This window comes from Panthera uncia, chromosome E3 (assembly GCF_023721935.1).
Source record: "Panthera uncia isolate 11264 chromosome E3, Puncia_PCG_1.0, whole genome shotgun sequence".
Classification (NCBI taxonomy): Eukaryota; Metazoa; Chordata; class Mammalia; order Carnivora; family Felidae; genus Panthera; species Panthera uncia.
This window is the reverse complement of record NC_064815.1, coordinates 6,485,290-6,505,950: the sequence shown is the minus strand read 5'-3', so window position 1 is coordinate 6,505,950 and position 20,661 is coordinate 6,485,290. Positions and strand designations below refer to the sequence as shown.

Below are 20,661 nucleotides of genomic sequence, written 5' to 3'. Positions count from 1 at the left end.
AGCAGAGAACTTTCTTTGGCTTGCATGAGAAAGAGGCAGAAGGCCAAGTAAGATCTGAAATGTGCGGATGTCAGGACACACACGTGCAGGGACTGGAGAGGGGCCTCGAGGCGCCACGGAAACAGAGCCCCGTCCTACCCACGCGAGGAACTGAATGTGGCCACCAAGCTGAGTAAGCGTGGAAGCGGATTCATCCGGAGCCTCCTGATAATAGCTCAGCCGGGCAGCACCTTGACTTTAGACTTGTGGGAGACCCAGAACCAACCTGGGCTTCGGACCTGCAGAAACGGAAAGATTAGCAAACGGGGCGGTTTTAGGTCGCTAGGGTTGCGGTAAGGTGGTACAGAGGCGGGAGGAAAGGGTCGCGAGCATGGGTTCTGGGTTTGTCGCTGGGCTGCGGGCAGCTGTCCCCATGGACCTTGTGGGGACTTGGATGGAAACTAGATCTCCGTGTTCCTCATCAGACTCTTCCTGTGTTAATTATCTGTTCCTGCAGCAGCAAGATTACCAGGAACTTGGCAACTTGAGGCCACAGGCATTTATTGTCTCCCAGTCTGCGCGCGGCTCCGCTGGGTCCTCTGCGAGGCTGCAGTCCAGGCTGGGCTCTCTTCTCGGTGCTCAGCCGGCGGCTTCCTCGGTTTGGGCTGCTGTAACAGGAGACCACAGACCGGGGGCAGGGGGTGCTTAAACAGCCCACTTTTATCTCTCACACTTCTGGCCGGGAAGTCCAAGATCAGGGTGCTGGGAGATTCGGTGTCCGGTGAGGGCTCATTTCCTGGCTTGCCGACGGCCTTCTTGTCCTCACAGGGTGGAGAGAGACCGAGCTCTCGTGCCCCGTCCTTTTTTTTTTTTTTTAATAAGGCATTAATTCCACCGCAAGGGCCTCAACCTCAAGACCTCATCCTGCCCCAATTACCCCCCCAAAAGGCCTAACTCTTAGGAGTAATACCATCACACTGGGGATTAGGGCTTCGACATACGGACTGGGGGAGGTGGGGAGTAGGCGTGAGCTACAAACCTTCAAGCCCAGAGCAACTGGAAGGACTCATTTTCTTCCCTTTTTTTTTAAGTTTTATTTATTTATATATTAAAAAAAACATTGTTTTAATGTTTATTTTTTGAGAGAGAGAGAGAGAGAGACAAAGCATGAGTGGGGGAGGAGCAGAGAAAGAGGGAGACACAGAATCGGAAGCAGGCTCCAGGCTCTGAGCTGTCAGCCCAGAGCCCGACGCGGGGCTCGAACTCACAAACCGTGAGATCATGACCTGAGCCGAAGTCGGACACTTAACCGACTGAGACACCCAGGCGCCCATATGTATGTATGTATGTATGTGTTTATTTGTTCATGTATTTATTTTTCAGAGAGAGAGCCCAAGCAGGGGAGGGGCACAGGGAGAGAGAGGGGACACAGGATCCAAAGCCGGCTCTGCACAGACAGCAGAGGGCCCGGCGCGGGGCCCGAACCCACGAACCGTGAGATCATGACCTGAGCCAAAGGCAGATGCTTCACCGACTGAGCCACCCAGGCGCTCCGGGACTCCCTTCCGAGTCCCCACGGCTGCTGACAATTCAGTCCCTCGTGGCCTGTTGGACTGAGGGCTTCGATTTCTTGCCGTGTTGTTGGCTGGCTTCCGTTCCTTGCCGTGTGGGCCTCCCCAGCATGGCCGCGCGTGTCCTTGAAGCAGCCAGAGAGCGTCTGCTATCCAGATGGGTGCTGCCGTCTTATGCAACATAATCAGAGAAGTGACATCACGTCACCTGTGCCATATCCCGCAGGGCACAGTCGTCCCACTTAAGAAGAAGGGAAGACACGGGGTGTGAACAGCAGAAGGCAAGAATCGCTCAGGATATTGTCAGAGTCTGTCCGCCAACGCTTCTCAAAGGAAGGTACGGGGTTTCTTTTCTGGGGGTGTTTCAAGAATTGTGAGGGATTTTGCAGCCCGCCCGGCCTGGACTTCAAGGGTTCTTTTTTTTTTTTACCCACGGTAAGCCAAAACCCAGGTCTGCTCACCTGGGTTCGAAGGGCCGGGCGGGGACGGGAGGGAACAGACTCACGGGCAGCGTTCTTTGTGGGCCGGCCTGGTGGTTTGCTAAGCAAAACTCAAGTTGATATGACATAAACAACGTCTGCTGCCTCCAGGGGCCTGCCACAATATTTTCTTTTAAGTGCTACTCGTGCCTGAAATACGCTTCTGGTTTTGAAATGTGGTTCTCCACTCATGCACGGCTACAAATCACTGACTCTCTTATTAAGAGCGCCGTTTTTTATTCTTTACTGGAAGTTTGCAAAGCACATGACGTCATTCCAGATGGGAGACACGCCAGGGCAGTGGGCTGGAGGCCTCTCCTTGGAGGGGGTCAGTTTGGAAGACAAGAGTGAGCTTTTTCTTGTTTTTATGTTATTTATTTTACAGAGGGAAAGACAGAACACGAGTGGGGGGAGGGGCAGAGAGCGAGGGAAGCACAGAATCCCAAGCAGGCTCCAGGCTCTGAGCCGTCAGCACAGAGCCCGACGCGGGGCTCGAACCCAGGAACTGTGAGATCATGACCTGAGCCGAAGTCAGAAGCTCAATCGACTGAGCCACCCAGGTGCCCCAAGAGGGAGCTTTTTCCCTGCAAACTTGGCATCTCATCCATGCAGGGCCGGCCCTGTGTGAACGCCTGTGCTCTCCAGAGCCCTGGCATCTGTTTACTCTTTATATTTTCTCTTTTTTTCCCCCCTGTTGTTAAGTTTGTAAGTTTTTGCTGCCAAAACAGTGCATCCGGAAGTAACACAGCTTCCCTTCCTGAGGCCATGATAATAGGAAAAAAAAAATTGGTCCTTTGCTCTGTAATCCCTCTGTACCCCTCACCCCACCTGCACGTCTCCATGATCAACAGCAGGACATGGAGCCTTCTGCATGGGATGTGGATGTTCTGGAACATTCTGAGAAGCCAACATAAAAATCTCTGTGTATGGGGCCCCTGGGCGGCTCAGTGGGTTAAGCGTCTGACTGGGGCTCAGGTCATGATCTCACCGCCCGTGAGTTCGAGCCCCGCGTCGGGCTCTGTGCTGATGGCTCAGAGCCTGGAGCCTGCTTTGGATTCTGTGTCTCCCGCTCTCTCTCTCTCTCTGCCCCTCCCCCGCTCACTCTCTGTCTCAAAAATAAACATTAAAAAAAATTTTTTTAAATCTATGTGTATGGATAAATATGCTTATTTATAAGCATATCGGCTAACGTTACAGCTATACAAGATGGACAAATTTTAGAGATCTGTACAACCTAGCGCCTATTGTTAACAACTCTCTCAAGGGGCCAGATCTCACGTTGTGTTCTCAGACACACAAAAGAACAAAAGGGCACAGGGAACTTGGAAGTGATGGTATGTCTCTCACCTTGAATGTGCTGATGGTTTCCCAGGTGTGTGCCTATGTCCAAACTCATCAAATTCTATACATTTCAATATGTGCGGGGGTTTATTTGGTTATCAGTTATACCTCAATAAAGCTGTAAAACCACCTCCCCCAAACGGGGCACAGCTTTTCTTACTAAATGAATCTCCAGATCCATAAATCAATCCTTCCTTTTCATGGCGGCCCATGACGCCAGGGGATGGATGGATTGCCCTTTCACGTCCTGGTTGGTGGATGTTTACAATGTTGTCTCAGAAAGCCTCCGTTGCATGAGAACCAAGTGAGTGTGTGCCAGTCCAGTTATAGAATGGGAGAAACTGAGGCCCACAGAGATTAAGTGGAGGGTCCATGGCTCCCCCCCAGGTTCTGGTAGATTCCCCCAGCGGAGAGAAACCATGGCGGCCCTGCTATTGCACGCTGCTGCCACACGGTGTCACTGTTGAAGCTTGCTCCCCGTGCAGCCTCTGCTAACCAACAGCCCCTCCTAGCTACCACCCAGGAACCTGGGCTCCCTCTTTGCCTTCAGAATTCTTATTTCACCTTCTCTGTCACTGACCATCGTGATCTCTCCTTACAGAGCTCCCTGTGCAAACCCACCTTTTCCCCAGTGGTCAAGTTGTCACTGAACAAACACAGCGGACTTCAAGCTGACTTTCAGAAATTCACAGACAAATTACGGGAACCCAAACATGGCTTTACAGATTCAGGAGCGCAAGTGGTTCAAACCAACATACAATGGCTTGCTTATTCAGACACACCATCAGCTTTACCCACTTCCGTGAAAAGAGGACCCAAACTCAGAATTTGGCTCACTAGTGTCTGATTCGACAGCCTGCACCAAGCTGGTTTCACAGCTCCGTGGTATCCCCAGATTTCCAGCAGAGATGATGACTTTGAGATTCATGTGTAGTCTTCCAGGCTTAAAAACAAAAAACCAGGGCACCTGGGTGGCTCAGTCAGTTAAGGGTCGGACTCCTGATCTCAGCTCAGGTCATGATCTCACCTTTCATGAGTTCGAGCCCCACATTGGGCTCTGTGCTGACGGTGGGGAGCCTGCTTGGGATTCTCTCTTTTTCCTTCTCTCTCTGTCCCTCCCCTACTTGTGCGTGCCCTCTCTCTCAAAATAAATAAATAAACTTAAAAACAAACAAAAAACAGCAAGCACTTCCCCACACATAAATATATACCCTTAGACATTTTGTGCAATTTTTTTTTTTTTTTGGAAAAATGGTACCTACAGCACATTATGTAACTTGCCTTTTCCTGAAGCCCATTCAACATGTGGGGCAAAGGAGGGTGGGCATGGTAGGGACAGTTTTGGGGGGTGGTGAGAATGGGTGTTTTCCTAGGATGATGGCACTGAGTGAGGCTTTACTCTTTGGAGAGAAGGACAGGAAATATGTGTGGACTAACGTCCTCCCACCGATACTGGCCTAACTGAGTGGGGGGGGGGGGAGTGTGGTTTTTGTTGTTGTTGTTGTTTAATGGAAGGAACCTAAGTGTTCCTTTGTGACATTTTTTTTTTTTTTTTTTTTTTTTTTAGAAAGAGACAGAATGCAGGGGAGGCGCAGAGTGAAAGGGAGACACAGAATCTGAAGTAGGCTCCAGGCTCTGAGCAGTCAGCACAGAGCCTGACTCAGGGCTGGAACCCACGAACCACAAGATCATGACTTGAGCAGAAGTTAGATGCTTAACCCACTGAGCCATCCAGACACCCCTGTGGCGCTTCTTTAAAAAGAAATGAATGCTCCAGGGGAGAGAAGACAACACTCAATCATTATCTGTCTTAATTCTGGATCATTCTAACTCGCCTGCCTCCTAATAGGTTATCTTTGGGTTTGTGGGCTCTGGAAAGATTCTGGAAAAAAAAAAAAATTCTGCACGTGATACAGTCATCTATTAAATCTAAACAATGTGAAAGTTTTCAGGATAAGATGTGAAGGAATCCTTTGCACAGATCTCCGACTGGCCAGCTGTTAATTTGATGTGGATCCTTCTACCCTCTGCCCAGTCAGGGAGGGCGGGGCCCAGCCACACGAGCGTCACCCAGCCGCAAGTTAGAAATGCAGGGTCTCGGCGCCACTGAAGAACGAGAATCTGTCTTTTAAGGCGACCCCCGGGGCGAAGAGAGCTTCTCGGTGTGGTCTGGCAGCATCAGGGCCACGTGGGGGGTAGTCAGGCCGCATCTCGGATTTACCGAATATGCAGAAGCCCCAGAGGTGGGGCCCAGCGATCGGTGCTTAACAAGCCAGGGGATGCTGAGGAAGGCTGACGACTGTGACAGCCGCTGCTGTGGAGTCGGGGACTCTTAGCCCCTGGCCGCTGCAGCTAGGCTCCTCGCTCCCCATCGCATCCCCCAGGCGCCCTCCCTCCAATCCGAGAGAGCCCGCCCCGATGTGGCTCGGTCACCGAGGTACCCCCAGAGTCCAGCTCCACCACGTATCCACCAGGAGCTCCGTTAACGCTCCCTTCGATTAGGAATCTCGGGCCGATCCGAGTTTCCCCGAGGAGGTCAAGCCGGTTTTCAGAGGGCGCAAAACCCCCGCGGGTCGAGGCCACTGCACGCGTGGTTAAATGCATTCGAGCAGCCCCGCGGTGCATCCTTTCGTGATGCGAAGAAAACAGGTTCCCTGTGACCCCAGCTCCGTTTCCCGGGGCCGCTTCCACGGCCAGTCCGTCTGGCAGCACGCAAACGCCTACAGCTGGCCAGGCGTCCATTTCACAGAAGGGCAAACGGAGGCTCAGGCGGGTCTAGGTCTGGGCAGGATTTCCTCTCTTCATGCAGTGCCTGCAACGGATTTCTTTTTAAAAATAGCAAGCCAGCCAGCAGCTGCCTCTGGGTGTGGGCCCGGCATCAGGCAACGGCAGTCCTCTCATTAGAGAGGATAAAATTGGGCTTTCAAGTTCAGGGGAAAAGCTTAGCGGCTCTCGAGTCGAGTGCCAGCAGCTGTGGGGTTTTTGCCAGGGGCCACGGTTTCTGGGGGCCCCTCCGCTTCCCGCGGGGGGCGGCAGGGGGCGCCGTCCGCGGGGGGCGCCGCCCGGAGCGGGCAGAGTTTGCGGACTCGCCGAGGCCGGACCACCCAGACGCTCACCTCCTGCGAGGGCGGGAGCAGAGCTTGGAGCCACACGAGGTGAAAACAGTTGGCCGGCTCCGCACCCACCTGCACCCAAGGGCGAGGCTCTCGGCGCGGCAGGCGGGCGGGGGCCTCTCCGGAGGCCAGCTCTTGAAAAGTGGTCCCAACCCTAAAAAGTCTCGTCACTAGGGAGGCTCACGCCAGGCACGGACGGGGTTCGAACCCGTGATCTTCGGTTTACGAGACCGACGCCTTACCACTTGGCCACCGCGCCTGCGTTAGAATGGCGGCTCCGCGAGCCTCTATCCTGGCGTCGCTCCCGTGAGCTCGCCCCGCGGGCACGAGCGCGAGCGCGCCCGCTCGGCCCCCGCGGGGCCCCGCCCCCTCCCTGCGGCGGGAGGGGCGGGGCTCCAGCGGGCGCGCGCCGGACGCTCTCCACAGACTCCCGGCGGCCGACCCGCTGGGCTTGGAGGGTAACCCGGTCCCCGCGTGTGGTGGGGTGGCGGCCCCGGAGTCCCCACGGCCACGGCAGGAGGCGTGTCTGGAGCTCCGGAGTCGGCGGAGCAGTTGTCGGGTACTCAGTGCCTAGTGTTCGAATCCCAGCTCCTCCAGAGACAGTCTGAGACCTTGGAGGGCGCTCCTCGGAGCCTCAGTTTCCCCTCTGGGGCGAAGCACCCCGGAAGCGGGAGAAGGGATGGCAGTGCTCATTGCCAGCCGGATTCCCCGGGCGGTCCCCGGCTGCCCTGCGTGGAGCACACGTTCGGCGACGGTTGTTGAATGAATGAGTAAGTGTTTAAGAAATAAGCTCAAAGCTCCTTTCCCCCGATTGCCGCGGTTAAGCCCAGGGTGTCTGCCTCGTCCCGGAGCAGCGCCATCACCTGGGAGCTTGCCGCCCTGCGACTTGGCGGTTTCACCGGCACCTGCCAAATCACACCCGATGGTGGAGCCAGGCAACGTGGGCTTTCACTAGCCCTCCAGGCGATGCTGATGCGCCGGAAAGGCTGAGCCCGGCTGCGCCAGACAACTGATAGACACATTCATACTTATATACTCAAATGTATGTACGTATTCAAACTTATTTTTATACACATGGACCGACTCTGCAGTTCTCTTGGATTTTTCATGAATGGATGTATGATGTATATTAATACAGCGGCTTGTAGTCATAGAAAATAATCACAAGTGACAGTGGATTATTTAACAAACACTAATCTGTGTTTCGTTAATATTATGCATAACCCAATATTGTAAATTATATATACTACAGTATATACGGTAATATGACCATTCTACAAGGATGGGTTACCTTATTCTCTTTAATAGCTATTAGTGGTTAATTAGCTAATAGTGGTTTCCTTTTGAGGGGCTCTATCGCAGTTGATTTAATCAGTTTCTGGGAAGTAGCTTTATGTTGTCCGCAGCTCTTTTGCTGCACAGAACGTTCTGCTATATGCATCTTTCCCGTCTGGTACCAGTGATGCTTGTAGGGCATATGAAGACATACATTAGGACACTACTCAACTACTCAACTGTATAGGCAAATAGGAAACTTAAATACCGGGAAGTTGTGTTCACCAAGTTGCTTTAAATGTCATGGTTTGGGACGGTGAGTGGAAAAGGCACCAACACTTACCCTCAGACACTGGGACAGGAACCCTGAGACACTGCACCCAGTGTGTGAGATCTTTCTGCAAACCTCACCGCAGCTCCCTAATTAAAAAAAAAATTGGGGCACCTGGGTGGGTCAGTTGGTAAACGTCCAAGTTTGGCTCAGGTCATGATCTCAAGGTTAGTGGGATGGAGCCCTGTGCTGGGATTCTCTATCTCTCTCTCTCTCTCTGCCCCTCCCCTGCTTATTCTCTCTCTCTCCCTCTCCTTCTCTCTCTCTCTCCCCCTCCCTCCCTCTCTCTCTCTCCCCCTCTCCCCCCCCCTCTCTGTCTCAAAATAAATAAAAATTATCAAATTTGGGGCACTTGAGTGACTCAGTCGGTTAAATGTTTGACTTCGGCTTAGGTCATGATCTCAAGGTTTGTGATCTCAGCCCCACATCGGGCTCTGTGCTGACAGCTCGGAGCCTGGAGCCTGCTTCAGATTCTGTGTCTCCCTGTCTCTCTGCCCCTCCCCTGCTCGTGCTCTGTCTCTCAACAATGAATACACGTCCAAAAAATTAATAATAATTTCCAAAATTTTATAAACATTTTTAAATAGAAAACTCAAGAACATTTTCAGAATTAAAACATTTCTTACTGAGCAATGCCTCTGACTAGTTGAGGATAAAATTGGTGCCAGTGTCTCCCTCCTTTTTTGGGTTGAGCAGTTGGGATGATTGTGCAGAAGTGGCAGAGGCTTAGCCAAAGTTAAAAGAAATTAGCAAATGAAGGAAATTCACATGGGAGCAGAGCCCAGAACTAACCGGGCAGGTGGAGCAGGAATCAGTCTCTTAACAGGTGCTGTTTTTCAGTTTTGTCTTGTGAGGGAAGGGAGGGAGCAGAATAATAGAGGAGCATCTGTAGCTTGTTGGGCAGGTGGGATGCCCCAGGTGTCCAGGATCGGAGGGGCCCTGAGAGAGGCTGGCCCTCCCACCTTCTGTGAGCTGGGTGGTCTGACTTGACTTAATCTGCCAGGCAGAAGACGCGCAAGAGGCCACAGAGCTTGTACACGTGGACGGAGGGTCTGTCCAGGTTCCAGTGTCCCAGAGCGGTACCTGCACAAGGTAGGTCCTCAAAACGTATTATGGAAGGAATTAACATTCAGGGTTTATTTCAGCGCGGTCCTCCTCGTGGTTCTGGGGAACCTCCTTGGCCAGTGCCCTCCAACCACAGTTCCAGGATTGTCCTGACACTGAACTTGTTTGGACTCCTTTTCAGAGGAAGCAGAAACTTTGAATTCCTTGGTGATGGGAGTTGTTCATTGTTCACTCTTGCAGAAAGAGCTTAAATCCAGTGAACGTTTCCTCTTTTCTGCGTCCTAACAAAGGCCCTGGGGCAGATGATGGCACAGAATCAATGTGACCCCAACCCCAGGCCTCCCGCATGCATGCCGGGTGAGAAACCAGGGTCTGCTGATCTGGTGACCAAGCCAGGGGATAGGATGGAATACTTTTGATCTTTTTGTTCTGTCTATATATTCAAGTCACCTGGATCTGAATAATTCATGAGCATTTGCATTTCTTTTGTGTTGAAATGTCACTTTTTTTTTTCCATTTTAGAAAAAAATATCTAGTTTTAAATCTTTCTCTTTTTTTCCTGTACTTTTTTTTGTTTCTCTGTGCCCGTCCCCCAGGTTGATGTGGCTTGAAAAACTCAAGTTCTCTCTGGGACCCTCTCTCCTTGCAGGCCAAACTCCTGATACAGCCCTTGCCTGGGTCCTGGCTGCCCTGACTCATGTGTGCTGCCCCCATTTTAGCGGCATTTGATAGTCCGGGAGGGCCTCCACCCACACTTTTTAACGGGAGCCTTCGTCGCAACCTTAGCCGCACATCTCACTGGGACCCCCACATCTTGGGAAGACGCAGACCCATATGGGGACCGTGGGGCAGCCTTTCCGACAAACTCCCATGTTATGCTGATGCTGCCGGTCCTGGCCCTCACTTTGAGAACCCCTCCTTTAAAGGATCTTGGGGGCGTCTGGGTGCCTCATTCGGTTGAGCGTCCGACTTCAGCTCAGGTCACGATCTCATGGTTCCCGAGTTTGAGCCCCACGTTGGGCTCACTGCTGGCAGTACAGAGCCTGCTTTGGATCCTCAGTCCCCCTCTCTTTCTCTGCCCCTCCCCAGCTTGCTGTCTCTCAAAAAAAAAAAAAAAAAAAGATCTTGGAGAGATTCATTTGCATGAAGAAGATGGCAGGGAAACCCTTAAGCTTGGATACTTAGGTCACCTGAGTTAATGACATCAGGTTTTTACTGATAACCTAAATCGAGCCTAAACAAAAGCTTCCTCAGCTCCTCCCAGCATGCCAGCGACCGCGCTGTTAGTCTTGGTGGGTTAGAGCCCAAGGCTGGAGCCAGAGAACACAGCCTGCCTTCATTACTTTCTGGGAGAAAGTCCATGTTTCCCAGCGGGCTGAGCACCTCAAATACTAGGTAGGGGCCAGGCTGTGAACGGAGCAGGCATAGGACACCCCGAGTAAGGGACCTGGGCTTTTTAATTTTAGCTCTTCTGGTGGGTACGTGGTTGTATCTCATTGTGATGTGCATTTCCCTGGTAAGCGCCTCTTCCTGGGCCCATTAGCCGCTGAGTACATCTTCTGTGAAGTGGCTGCTCAAATCTTCTGCCTGTTTTTATAGCTCGTTTGTCTTTCTATTACGGAATCCCTAGAGTCGGTTGTATAATCTGGATACAAGTCTTTTGTCAGATGCCTAGGTTGTGACTATTTTCACCAAGTCTGGGGCTTGCCTTGTCAAGTCTTGAAGATGTCTTTCAAAGGGCAGGAACTTTTAGTTTCAATGTAGTCTGCTTTATCCTTCTTTTTTTTTTTTTTTTTTTTTTTTTTTTTTTTTTCCTTTTATGTTTCATGCTTGTTACGTCCTTTCTAAGAAAGGACTCCCCAGGTCATGTCGAGGTAGGTCATGTGTACTTAGGTCACCAAGGTTTTCTGGAATTTTTATCGTTTGACGTTTTACATTTAGGCCTGTGATCCGTTTTGAGTCCATTTATCTGTATGGTGTGAGGTATGGTTTGATGTTCATGCTTTTCCCAGATGGCTATCAAATTGTTACAGCACCATTGGTTGAAATGATTATCCTCTCCCCATGGAATTGTGGCAGTACCTGTGTTAAAATTCAGTTTCCTGTGTATTTGTGGTCTGTTTCTGGAGTGTGTGCTGTGTTTTGTTGATGAGAATGCTTATTTGCAGGCCAGTTACCCCCCAGTCCTGATGCTTGTGTTTTCCGGTGAGTGCTGAAATCAAATGTTATAAACCCTCCATCTTCATTCTTCTTTTCCAGAATTGTTTCTTGCATTCTAGTCCTTTGCATTTCCGTATGATTAGTAGAAACCGCTCATCAGTTTCGACACATGCCTGCTGGGATTTTAATGGGGAGTGCATGGAATCTGTAGGTCAGTATGGAGGAAGTTGAATATTTCATTTCACAGTTGCTTCTTGCTGGTGCCTCTGGGTCTTGGAGTCTAAATTCATTTCCTTTGCATTTCATTATGTGAATTTCCTGTGATTTTCAGTGGAGGAGTAGGTGGGATGCTTGTGGTAACCGTGTTCACCTCCTTTTGGCCTGCCATCCATGTGAAGGAATGGTGGGGGCCCCCGCAGGACACATCTGGAGGAGGGTTGAAGGAGGATGTGTTGTCAGTGTAATCTCGGTGACAACTTTCAGAAGAAGCAATGGTCTCCTGGTTCAGAAAGGGGATCATTGCTTCAACACCCTTCCACAAATAATGCCAACCGTACACCAAAGGTTACAAAGATGTAAATTAAAATTTTCTGCAGAGACATTAGAGTTGTACAGAATGCCCTGGTATCATCTCATCAGATCAATCTTAGAACCTCTAACCTCGGGAAGTCATGTTTCAGTAGGTTCATTCCAGAACTAGAATAAGCTCGAGTTGGCAGCTGTGAATAATAAGTTTTGCTCTTTTTCTTTTTTGCTTTTTCGGATAAGCTCTAAAAAGGTCAGATTATCTGAGGTACAGACATTAGCATGTAGCATTGATGGTGCTTTTATGTATACGTAAAAAAGGCAGAAAGTAATGGAGAAGAAAATTGCTATTTCTCTTATTATTTGTTCTTTGTGTAGCAGGGGGCCCTACGCTCCCAGCTCTCCCTTCCCCTGCTTCCCCTCATCTTATTAGGAGTTTATTTTGGGTCATTCTGTATCTTTTTGTTTTGTTTTGTGTTGATGTGTATTTATACATGGGAAGTATAGTGTTCGGGGTGGGATTTATCTTCCCTCCAGTGATACATGTTATGTATCCCTCCTGTTGTACATGTTATGTAGCTCGTCTTTTTAAAAGCTCCACAAAGCATCAGATGTCCAGCGGTATCATTCCCTATGGCTCTAATTCCTTTTAACTGCCATGCTCTAGTGTGCTGGGTGACTGTAGCGGTTCTATTAATTCCCATCTGGCTGGGGTTGTTTTGAATTTTTCTTCATTACACACAGTGCTGCTCTTGTATCTTTGCTTGGGACTCCTTATGCATGTGTGTGGAGGGTTCTTTAGCAGAGATGTCAGGGTCTTTGCTTTCCTAACATAACTTTTCTGTTGCTTTTTAGCAGCCTTGAGCAAACATCCGTTTGGTGGTGAGTGAGCTGCTGTCTGTGCTACCAGGCTACAGGAACAATACTGGCTCTGTTTGAGGCTCTCATTAAAAAAATTTTTTTAGCAGTGCCTGGATGGCTCAGCTGGTTAAGCGTCTGACTTCGGCTCAGGTCATGATCTCACATTTTGTGGGTTTGAGCTCCATGTCGGGCTCTGTGCTGACAGCTCAGAGCCTGGAGCCTGCTTCAGATTCTGTGTCTCCTTCTCTCTGCCCTTCCCCTGCTCATGCTCTCACACTCTCTCTCTCAAAAACAAATAAACATTAAAAAGAAAAAAAAAATAAATAATGTATTTTTAAAAATTATCTAATTATTGTTTTGAGAGGGACAGAGAGAACGAGCCATGGAGGGGCAGAGAGAGAGGGAGACAGAATCCTAAGCAGGCCCCGTGTTGCCAGCAGCAGAGCCCGATGTGAGGCTTGAACCCACAAATGGTGAGATTGTGACCTGAGCTGAAACAAAGAGTCAGATGCTCAGCCACCTGAGCCACCCAGGTGCCCCTTGAGTCTCTGATTTTTAAAGTCTTTTTTTTTTTTTTTTTTAATGTTTATTTATTTTTAAGAGAGAGAGAGACAGACAGAGTGTGAGCCAGGGAGGGGCAGAGAGACAAGGAGACACAGAATCCGAAGCAGGCTCCAGGCTCTGAGCTGTCAGCACAGAGCCTGATGCAGGACTCGAACCCACGAATCACGAGATCATGACCTGAGCTGAAGTGGACGTTTAACCGACTGAGCCACCCAGGCACCCTGAGTCTCTCATGTTTAAGTTTGTGTGGAGTTGGTTGTGAAGAAGCAGAGACAATCAGTCACAAGCTCTGTGTGCCGCATGGCCGAGGTCCTCTCAGCTGGTTGAGACCTGCGTTTTGGGTACGGGTGTGTTGGTGCAAAGTGAACAAACGTCTTTGGTTCTTTTCAGTATTATAAGCTTGTGAGAGACAATATGTGAATGTCCCAAACTGGTTCTTTTGCAAATACTGCACTTTGTGTAAAGTAGTACCAACATCTCCTGTGAATGATACATGGGGTGTGTTTGTCAATGCAGCAAATAATTTATTTTCCCTTAGCTTTATTAATATTATATGGGTTTTTAAAAACTCACATCTTGATTCATATTAACCATGAAGTCATTTTGATTGATAGAGACCATTTTCTGGGCCTTGTGTTTGAAGATGACTGTTACATAAATGACACTTGATCTCCTGGGTTGCAATTTTTTTTTTTTTTTAACCAATACAGAGTTTTGGTGAATTTATGCTTGTAATTGGGCCACCTTCCATATACACCCCCTTCCCTTAAATGTAGGAGCAGAAGCAGTGTTTACATGCTTAAAGATTACATGTATGTTATGAAGTTCAAAGTGACTTTAAAAATGTCATCTCCTGTCATCCGACGCCAATTATCATATCCCCAGATTTGGGTGTGGGAGGTGATTATTCCCAGGGCTGTTCTTGGCAACTGGAAAAGATAAACGGGCGGAAGGAAATGAGAACAAATGTGAAGAGACATCTACTTACAGAGCAGAACATACCTTTTGCGTTTTCCCCTGGTGGTTTTATTTTCGTCCTGTGAAAACATAAATACGTATGTAAAACTTGGGGGCAAAGATGTCGAATGTGAAACGTGACTTTCCCCCCATTCCATTATGGACATGTGCGAATTTCTCCTAGGGAAACGTTGAATAAGATTTTACGGGAAACTTTTTAGGGTTGCTCTTTCTCATGGTTCTGTCCCTCACCGTTCTTAAAAAGCTGTCACTGTGTTTTCTTGTGATGCTTTGAGTCCGTAGCTGCTTTCTGGGCACTTCGGTGCTGGAAGTGTGAATGGTTGCTCTGGTGTTTGCCTCTGTGTTTTGCTGGTTGTCATGGTATATTAGTGAGTGCTGTGTAATCTTCTGCCCTCTCTAAAAATAACACAGGGGCAAATATTTGGAGAAAGTACAAACACTACATCCAGACCTCAGCTTATCTCAAATAGAAGCCACTAGTTCCATTCAGGTAAAAACACCTGTAGAAATCGAGAGTGGCTTCTTTCTTTTGAGTTGGGCTGTTTGGTTTTTTGGGGATTGGTTGTTACTGTCATCTTAGAATCTTTTTCTCTCATCTTTCAGCAACTACTATTCTGCTTTCTGTCTCTATGTTAGTTTCCATATCCTAGAGTTTTACATAAATGGAATCAAACAGCATGTATTTTTTTTTCTCCTGGTTTCTTTCACTCAACATACTTATTTTAAGATTCATCCATATCATACACGATTTCATGTGCAAGAATCCATTCCTTGTTACTGCTGAGTGGCATGGATATTTACGTTGTTTCCAGTTGAGAGCGATTACAGATAACGCTACCATGAACCCATGAACATTTCATGTACAGGCTTTTGAAAGGACATTGAAAGGCTTTCATGCATCTTGGTTAAATACAAAGGAGTGAGATGGCTGGATCGTGTGTTTATTTATTTATTTTTTTTCTTTTTAAGAAGGCGTCATGCCCAGTGTAGACTCCAGTGCAAGGCTTGAACTCACAACCCTGAGATCAAGACCTGAGCTGAGATCATGAGTCATTCATTTAGCCTACTGAGCCACCCAGGCGCCCCTGTATGCTTATCTTTTTAAAAAATTGGTAAACTGTTTCCCAAGGTGGTTGTGCCTTTCACATTCCTACCAGCTGGGTAAGAAAGTTCCAGTTCTCACCAGTGCTTGGTAGAGTCAGTCTTTTAAATTTAGCCATCCTAACAGGTGTGGGATGGAATCTCATGGTGGTTTTAATCTGTGTTTCTCTAGTGACTAATGATGTTGAGCATTTCTTCATGTGTTACTACTCATTGGTCTTTGGAGAAGTGTCTGTTCAAATCTCTTCTGCCCTGGGGTGTCTGGGTGTCTCGGTCCGTTGAGCGTCTGATTCTTGATTTCAGCCCAGGTTATGATTGCACCATTCATGAATTTGAGCCCCGAGTCAGGCTCTGCACTGACAGCAAGGAGCCTGCTTGGGATTCTCTTACTCTCCCTCTCTCTGCCTCTCCCCTGCTTATTCTCTCCCCTGCTTATTCTCTCCCCCTCCCTCCCTCCCCCCAAAAAAACAAATAATTATAAAAAGAAAAGGCATGCTCCTGCCAGGACATTAAAAAAAAAATTCCTTCTGCATTGTTTTATTGGGTGGTTTCTTTTCTTATCGAATTGAGCAAGTTCTTGATCTATTCTGGATACCATTACTTCATCAGAAATTTGATTTTCAATATTTTCTCCTGTGGCTCTTTTCATTCCCTTAACAGTGTCCTTTTAGGAGAAGTTTTAACTTTTGATGACATCCACTGTGTGTTCTTATGCTCATCATTCTTTTTTGTTGTTGTTGTTTATTTTTGAGAGAGAGAATGAGCACAAGCAGGAAAGGGGCAGAGAGAGGGGGACAGAGGATCCGAAACAGGCCCTGTGCTGACAGCAGTGAGCCCAATGTGGGGCTTGAACTCCTGTGCTGAAGTCAGAAGTTCAACCGACAGAACCACCCAGGTGCCCCACACATCATTCTTTTCTTGATGTATATATAAAAGAAATCTTTGCCCAACTCAAAAGCACAAAGTATTTTCCTATAGAAAGTTTTGTAATTTAAAGTTTGGCAAAAATGATCCCTTTAGAGTTAATTTGGTATATGATGTAAATTATGAACTGAAGTTCACTTTTTTGTGTATAGAGATAAAATCGTTCCGGTATCTTTTGTTGTAAATCCTGTCTTTTCTCCACTGATTTCCTTTGTACCTGTGTTGAAAATAAGTTGTTCATATGCCTACTTCTGGGCTCTATTTTGTTCCCTTGATCTCTTTGTCTGTTTTTACACCAATTCCACACTGTCTTAATTACCATAGCTTTGTAAGTCTTGCAATCAGGGTAGTGTTGGTATCCCAACTTTGTTCTTCTTTTTGATTATTTTAGTTCCTTTGCATTTTCTTGTGGATCTGGGAACCCGGTAACAGTTTCTCCAAAGAGCCTGCTGGGATTCCATTGAAACTGTAGGTCATTCTGGAGAAAACTGACATGTTGTCAGTACTGAGTTTCCCAGTTCATGAACATGATACATCTCTTGTTTTTTGTTGGTGTTCTTTAATGTGAACAGTGTTTTGTAGTTTTCAGTGTCCACATCTGTTACATCTTTTGTCAGATTTATCCATATGTAGTTCATATTTTTGATGCTATTATAAATGATATTATTTTAAAAATTTCAGTTCCTGATTGTTCATTACTGGTAGCTAGAAATACACTTAAGTTTCTTGCATCAACCTGACATTCTGCCATCGTGTCAAACTCACGTGTTAGTTGTATTGTGGTACATTCCTCCAGATTTCTGCACAGAGAGTCATGTCATCTGTGAATCCTGCATTTTATGTCTTCCTTTTTAATCTTTATTTTTCTTTATTGGCTAAAACTTTCAGTACACTGTTGAGTAGAAGTGGCGAGAGACAGGCTTGGCTAATTTCTGATGTTGAAGAGAAACCATTCAGTGTTTCAATTTTAAGTGTGATGTTAGCTGCTGTGGGTTTGCCCTTTATTAGGTGGAGAAAGTTTCCTTCTTTTGCCACTTTGTTGGGTGATTTTTTAAAAAAAATCAGGAATGAATGTCAGATTTCATCATGTTTTCTTCTGCCTATTGAGATGACCATGGCTTTAAATTTTTTTTAGTTTCTTAATATGCTGAATTACATGTTTTTCAAATGTTCAACCATCCCCACATTCCTCAGGTAAACTCCATTTATCTCATGATGCATTATGTTTTTATATATTGTTGCATCCAATTTCCTAAAAATTTGTTTAGAAATTGTGCATGTTCATAAAGATACTGGTCAGTAGTTGACTTTTCTAGTAATGTCTCTTTCAAGCTTTGGTGTCAGGGTGATACTGACATGAAGAATAAAGAAGTATTCTTACAGTAAAGGAAGTATTCCCTCCTTTTCAATTTTCTAGGAGAGTTTGTATGGAACTGGTATTATTTCTTCCATAAACGACTGGTAGAATTCACCAGGAAAGGCCTCTGGGCCTGGGGTTTCCCTTGTGAAAAGGTTTTTCACTCACTATTAATTTCATTTCTTTCTTAGATACCGGTCTAATCAGGTTATCTATTTCTTTTTCTTCTTCTTCTCCTTCTTTTTTTTTTTTTAAACCCTAACCCCAATTGTATCTATACTTGGAATCAGGGCCCTTTTTTTTTTTTTTTTATACTGTTTTTATTTTATTTTTGAGAGTGCGTGCGAGACAGTGCAAGCAGAGGAAGGGCAGAGAGAGAAGGAGACAGAACCTTAAGCAGCCTCCGGGCTCTGAGCTGTCAGCACAGAGCCCGATGCGGGGCTTGAACCCACGAACCATGAGATCATGACCTGAGCCAAAGTTGGATGCTTAACCGGCTGAGCCTTCCAGGTGCCCCTTAGTTGTTATATATTTATTCTTAAGTTAGCTTTTGCAGTTGGCATCTTTCAAGGAAATTGTTCCATCTAAGTTGTTGAAATACCAACATAAAGTTTTTCATGATAATGCCTTATTATCCACTTCCTGTTTGTGGAATCGGTCTGATGTCACCTCCCTCATTCCTGATATCGGTAATTTGGTAGAGGTTTATCCATTTGATCTTCTCCAGGGACCAGCTTCTACTTCCATTTTCTTTGCTATTGCTTTCCTGTGTTTCTATTTTGTGTATTTTGGTTTTGACCTTTATTATTTACTTTCTTCTACTTAATTTAGGTTTAATCTGCTTTTATTTTTCCAGTTTTTTAAGATGGACACTGAAGCCATTGATTTGAGACCCTTCTTTTTTTTTATTTAAAAAAATTTTAATTTTTTTTTTTAATTTACATTCAAGTTACTTAGCATATAGTCCAACAATGATTTCAGGAGTAGATACTTTAGTGCCACTTACCCATTAGCCCATCGCCCCTCCCACAACCCCTCCAGCAACCCTGTTTGTTCTCTGTATTTAAGAGTCTCTTATGTTTTGTCCCCCTTCCTGTTTTTATATTATTTTTGCTTCCCTTCCCTTATGTTCATCTGTTTTGTCTCTTAAAGTCCTCATATGAGTGAAGTCATACGATATTTGTCTTTCTCTGACTAATTTGACTTAGCATAATACCCTCCAGTTCCATCCACGTAGTTGCAAATAGCAAGATTTCATTCTTTTTGATTGCCAAGTAATACTCCATTGCATATATATCTTCTTTATCCATTCATCCATCGATGGACATTTGGGCTCTTTCCATACTTTGGCTGTTGTTGATAGTGCTGCTATAAACATTGGGGTGCATGTGCCCTTTTGAAACAGCACACCTGTGTTCCTTGGATAAACACCTAATAGTGCAATTGCTGGGTTGTAAGGTGTTCTATTTTTAGTTTTTTGAGGAACCTCCACACTGTTTTCCAGAGTGGCTGCACCAGTTTGCATTCCCACCAGCAATGCAAAAGAAATCCTCTTTCTCTGCATCATTGCCAACATCTGTTGTTGCCTGAGTTGTTCATTTTAGCCATTCTGACTGGTGTGAGGTGGTATCTCATTATGGTTTTAATATGTATTTCCTGGATGATGAGTGATATGTGGAGCATTTTTTCATGTGTCGGTTGGCCATCTGGATGTCTTCTTTGGAGAAGTGTCTATTCATGTCTTTTGCCCTTTTCTTCACTGGATTGTTTTTTTGGATGTTGAGTTGGGAAGTTCTTTATAGATTTTGGATATTAACTCTTTATCTGATAAGTCGTTTGCAAATACTTGCTCCCATTCTGTCGGTTGCTTTTTAGTTTTGCTGATTGTTTCCTTCGCTGTGCAGAAGCTTTTTATTTTGATGAGATCCCAATAGTTCATTTTTGCCTTTGTTTCCCTTGCCTCCGGAGTCATGTTGAGTAAGAAGTTGGTGTGGCCGAGGTCAAAGAGGTTTTTGCCTGCTTTCTCCTCGAGGATTTGATGGCTTCCTGTCTTTCGTTTAGGTCTTTCATCCATTTTGAGTTTTTGTGTATGGTGTAAGAAAGTGGTCCATGTTCATTTTTCTGCATGTCAGTGTCCAGTTTTCCCAGAACCACTTGCTGATTGTTTATTCTTTCCTGCTTTGTCAAAAATTAGTTGGCCATACGTTTGTGGGTCCATTTCTGGGTTCTCTATTCTGTTGCACTGATCTGAGTGTCTGTTTTTGTTCCAGTACCATACTGTCTTGATGATTACAGCTTTGTAATACAGCTTGAAGTCTGGGATTGTGATGCGTCCTGCTTTGGGTTTCTTTTTCAAAGTTGCTTTGGCTATTTGGGGTCTTTTCTGGTTCCATACAAATTTTAGGATTGTTTGTTGTAGCTCTGTGAAGAATGCTGGTGTTATTTTGATAGGGATTGCATTGAATATGTAGATTGCTCTGGGTAGTATTGATATTTTAACAATATTTGTTCTTCCTATCCAGGACCATGAAATATTTTTCCATTTTTTTGTGTGTGTCTTCTTCAGTTTCTTTCATAAGCTTTCTATAGTTTTCAGTGTATAGATTTTTCACCTCTTTGGTTAGATTTATTCCTAGGTATTTTATGGGTTTTGGGGCAATTGTAAATGGGATTGATTCCTTGTTTTTCTGTTGCTTCATTATTGGTGTATAGGAATGCAACCAATTTCTGTGCATTGATTTTGTATGCTGCAACTTTGCTGAATTCACGGATCAGTTCTAGCAGTTTTTTGGTGGAACCTTTTGGGTATTCCATATAGAGTATCATGTCATCTGCGAAGAGTGAAAGTTTGACTTCCTCCTGGATGATTTGAATGCCTTTTATTTCTTTGTGTTATCTGATTGCTGAGGCTAAGACTTCCAATACTATGTTGAATAACAGTGGCAAGGGTGGACATCCCTGTCTTGTTCCTGACCTTAGCGGGGAAAGCTCTCCACTTTTCCCCATTGAGGATGATATTAGCATTCGGTTTTTCATA

The 20,661-nt window shown here is 46.3% G+C and overlaps 1 long non-coding RNA gene and 1 other non-coding gene across 2 annotated transcripts in view; one reads left to right on the top strand and one right to left on the bottom strand.

Annotated features, from left to right (window-relative positions):
- Window positions 1–6,670: 6,670 nt before the first annotated feature.
- TRNAT-CGU (transfer RNA threonine (anticodon CGU)) lies at window positions 6,671–6,742 on the bottom strand. Its single transcript has one exon. It is a non-coding gene; the product is annotated as a tRNA-Thr (tRNA).
- A 2,349-nt stretch (window positions 6,743–9,091) lies between these two features.
- LOC125927902 (uncharacterized) overlaps window positions 9,092–20,661 on the top strand; it is a 41,607-nt gene continuing 30,037 nt past the window's right edge. The window contains exon 1 of the long non-coding RNA XR_007459496.1: window positions 9,092–9,181. This is a non-coding gene — a long non-coding RNA (uncharacterized LOC125927902). The remainder of the gene's footprint in view (window positions 9,182–20,661) is intronic.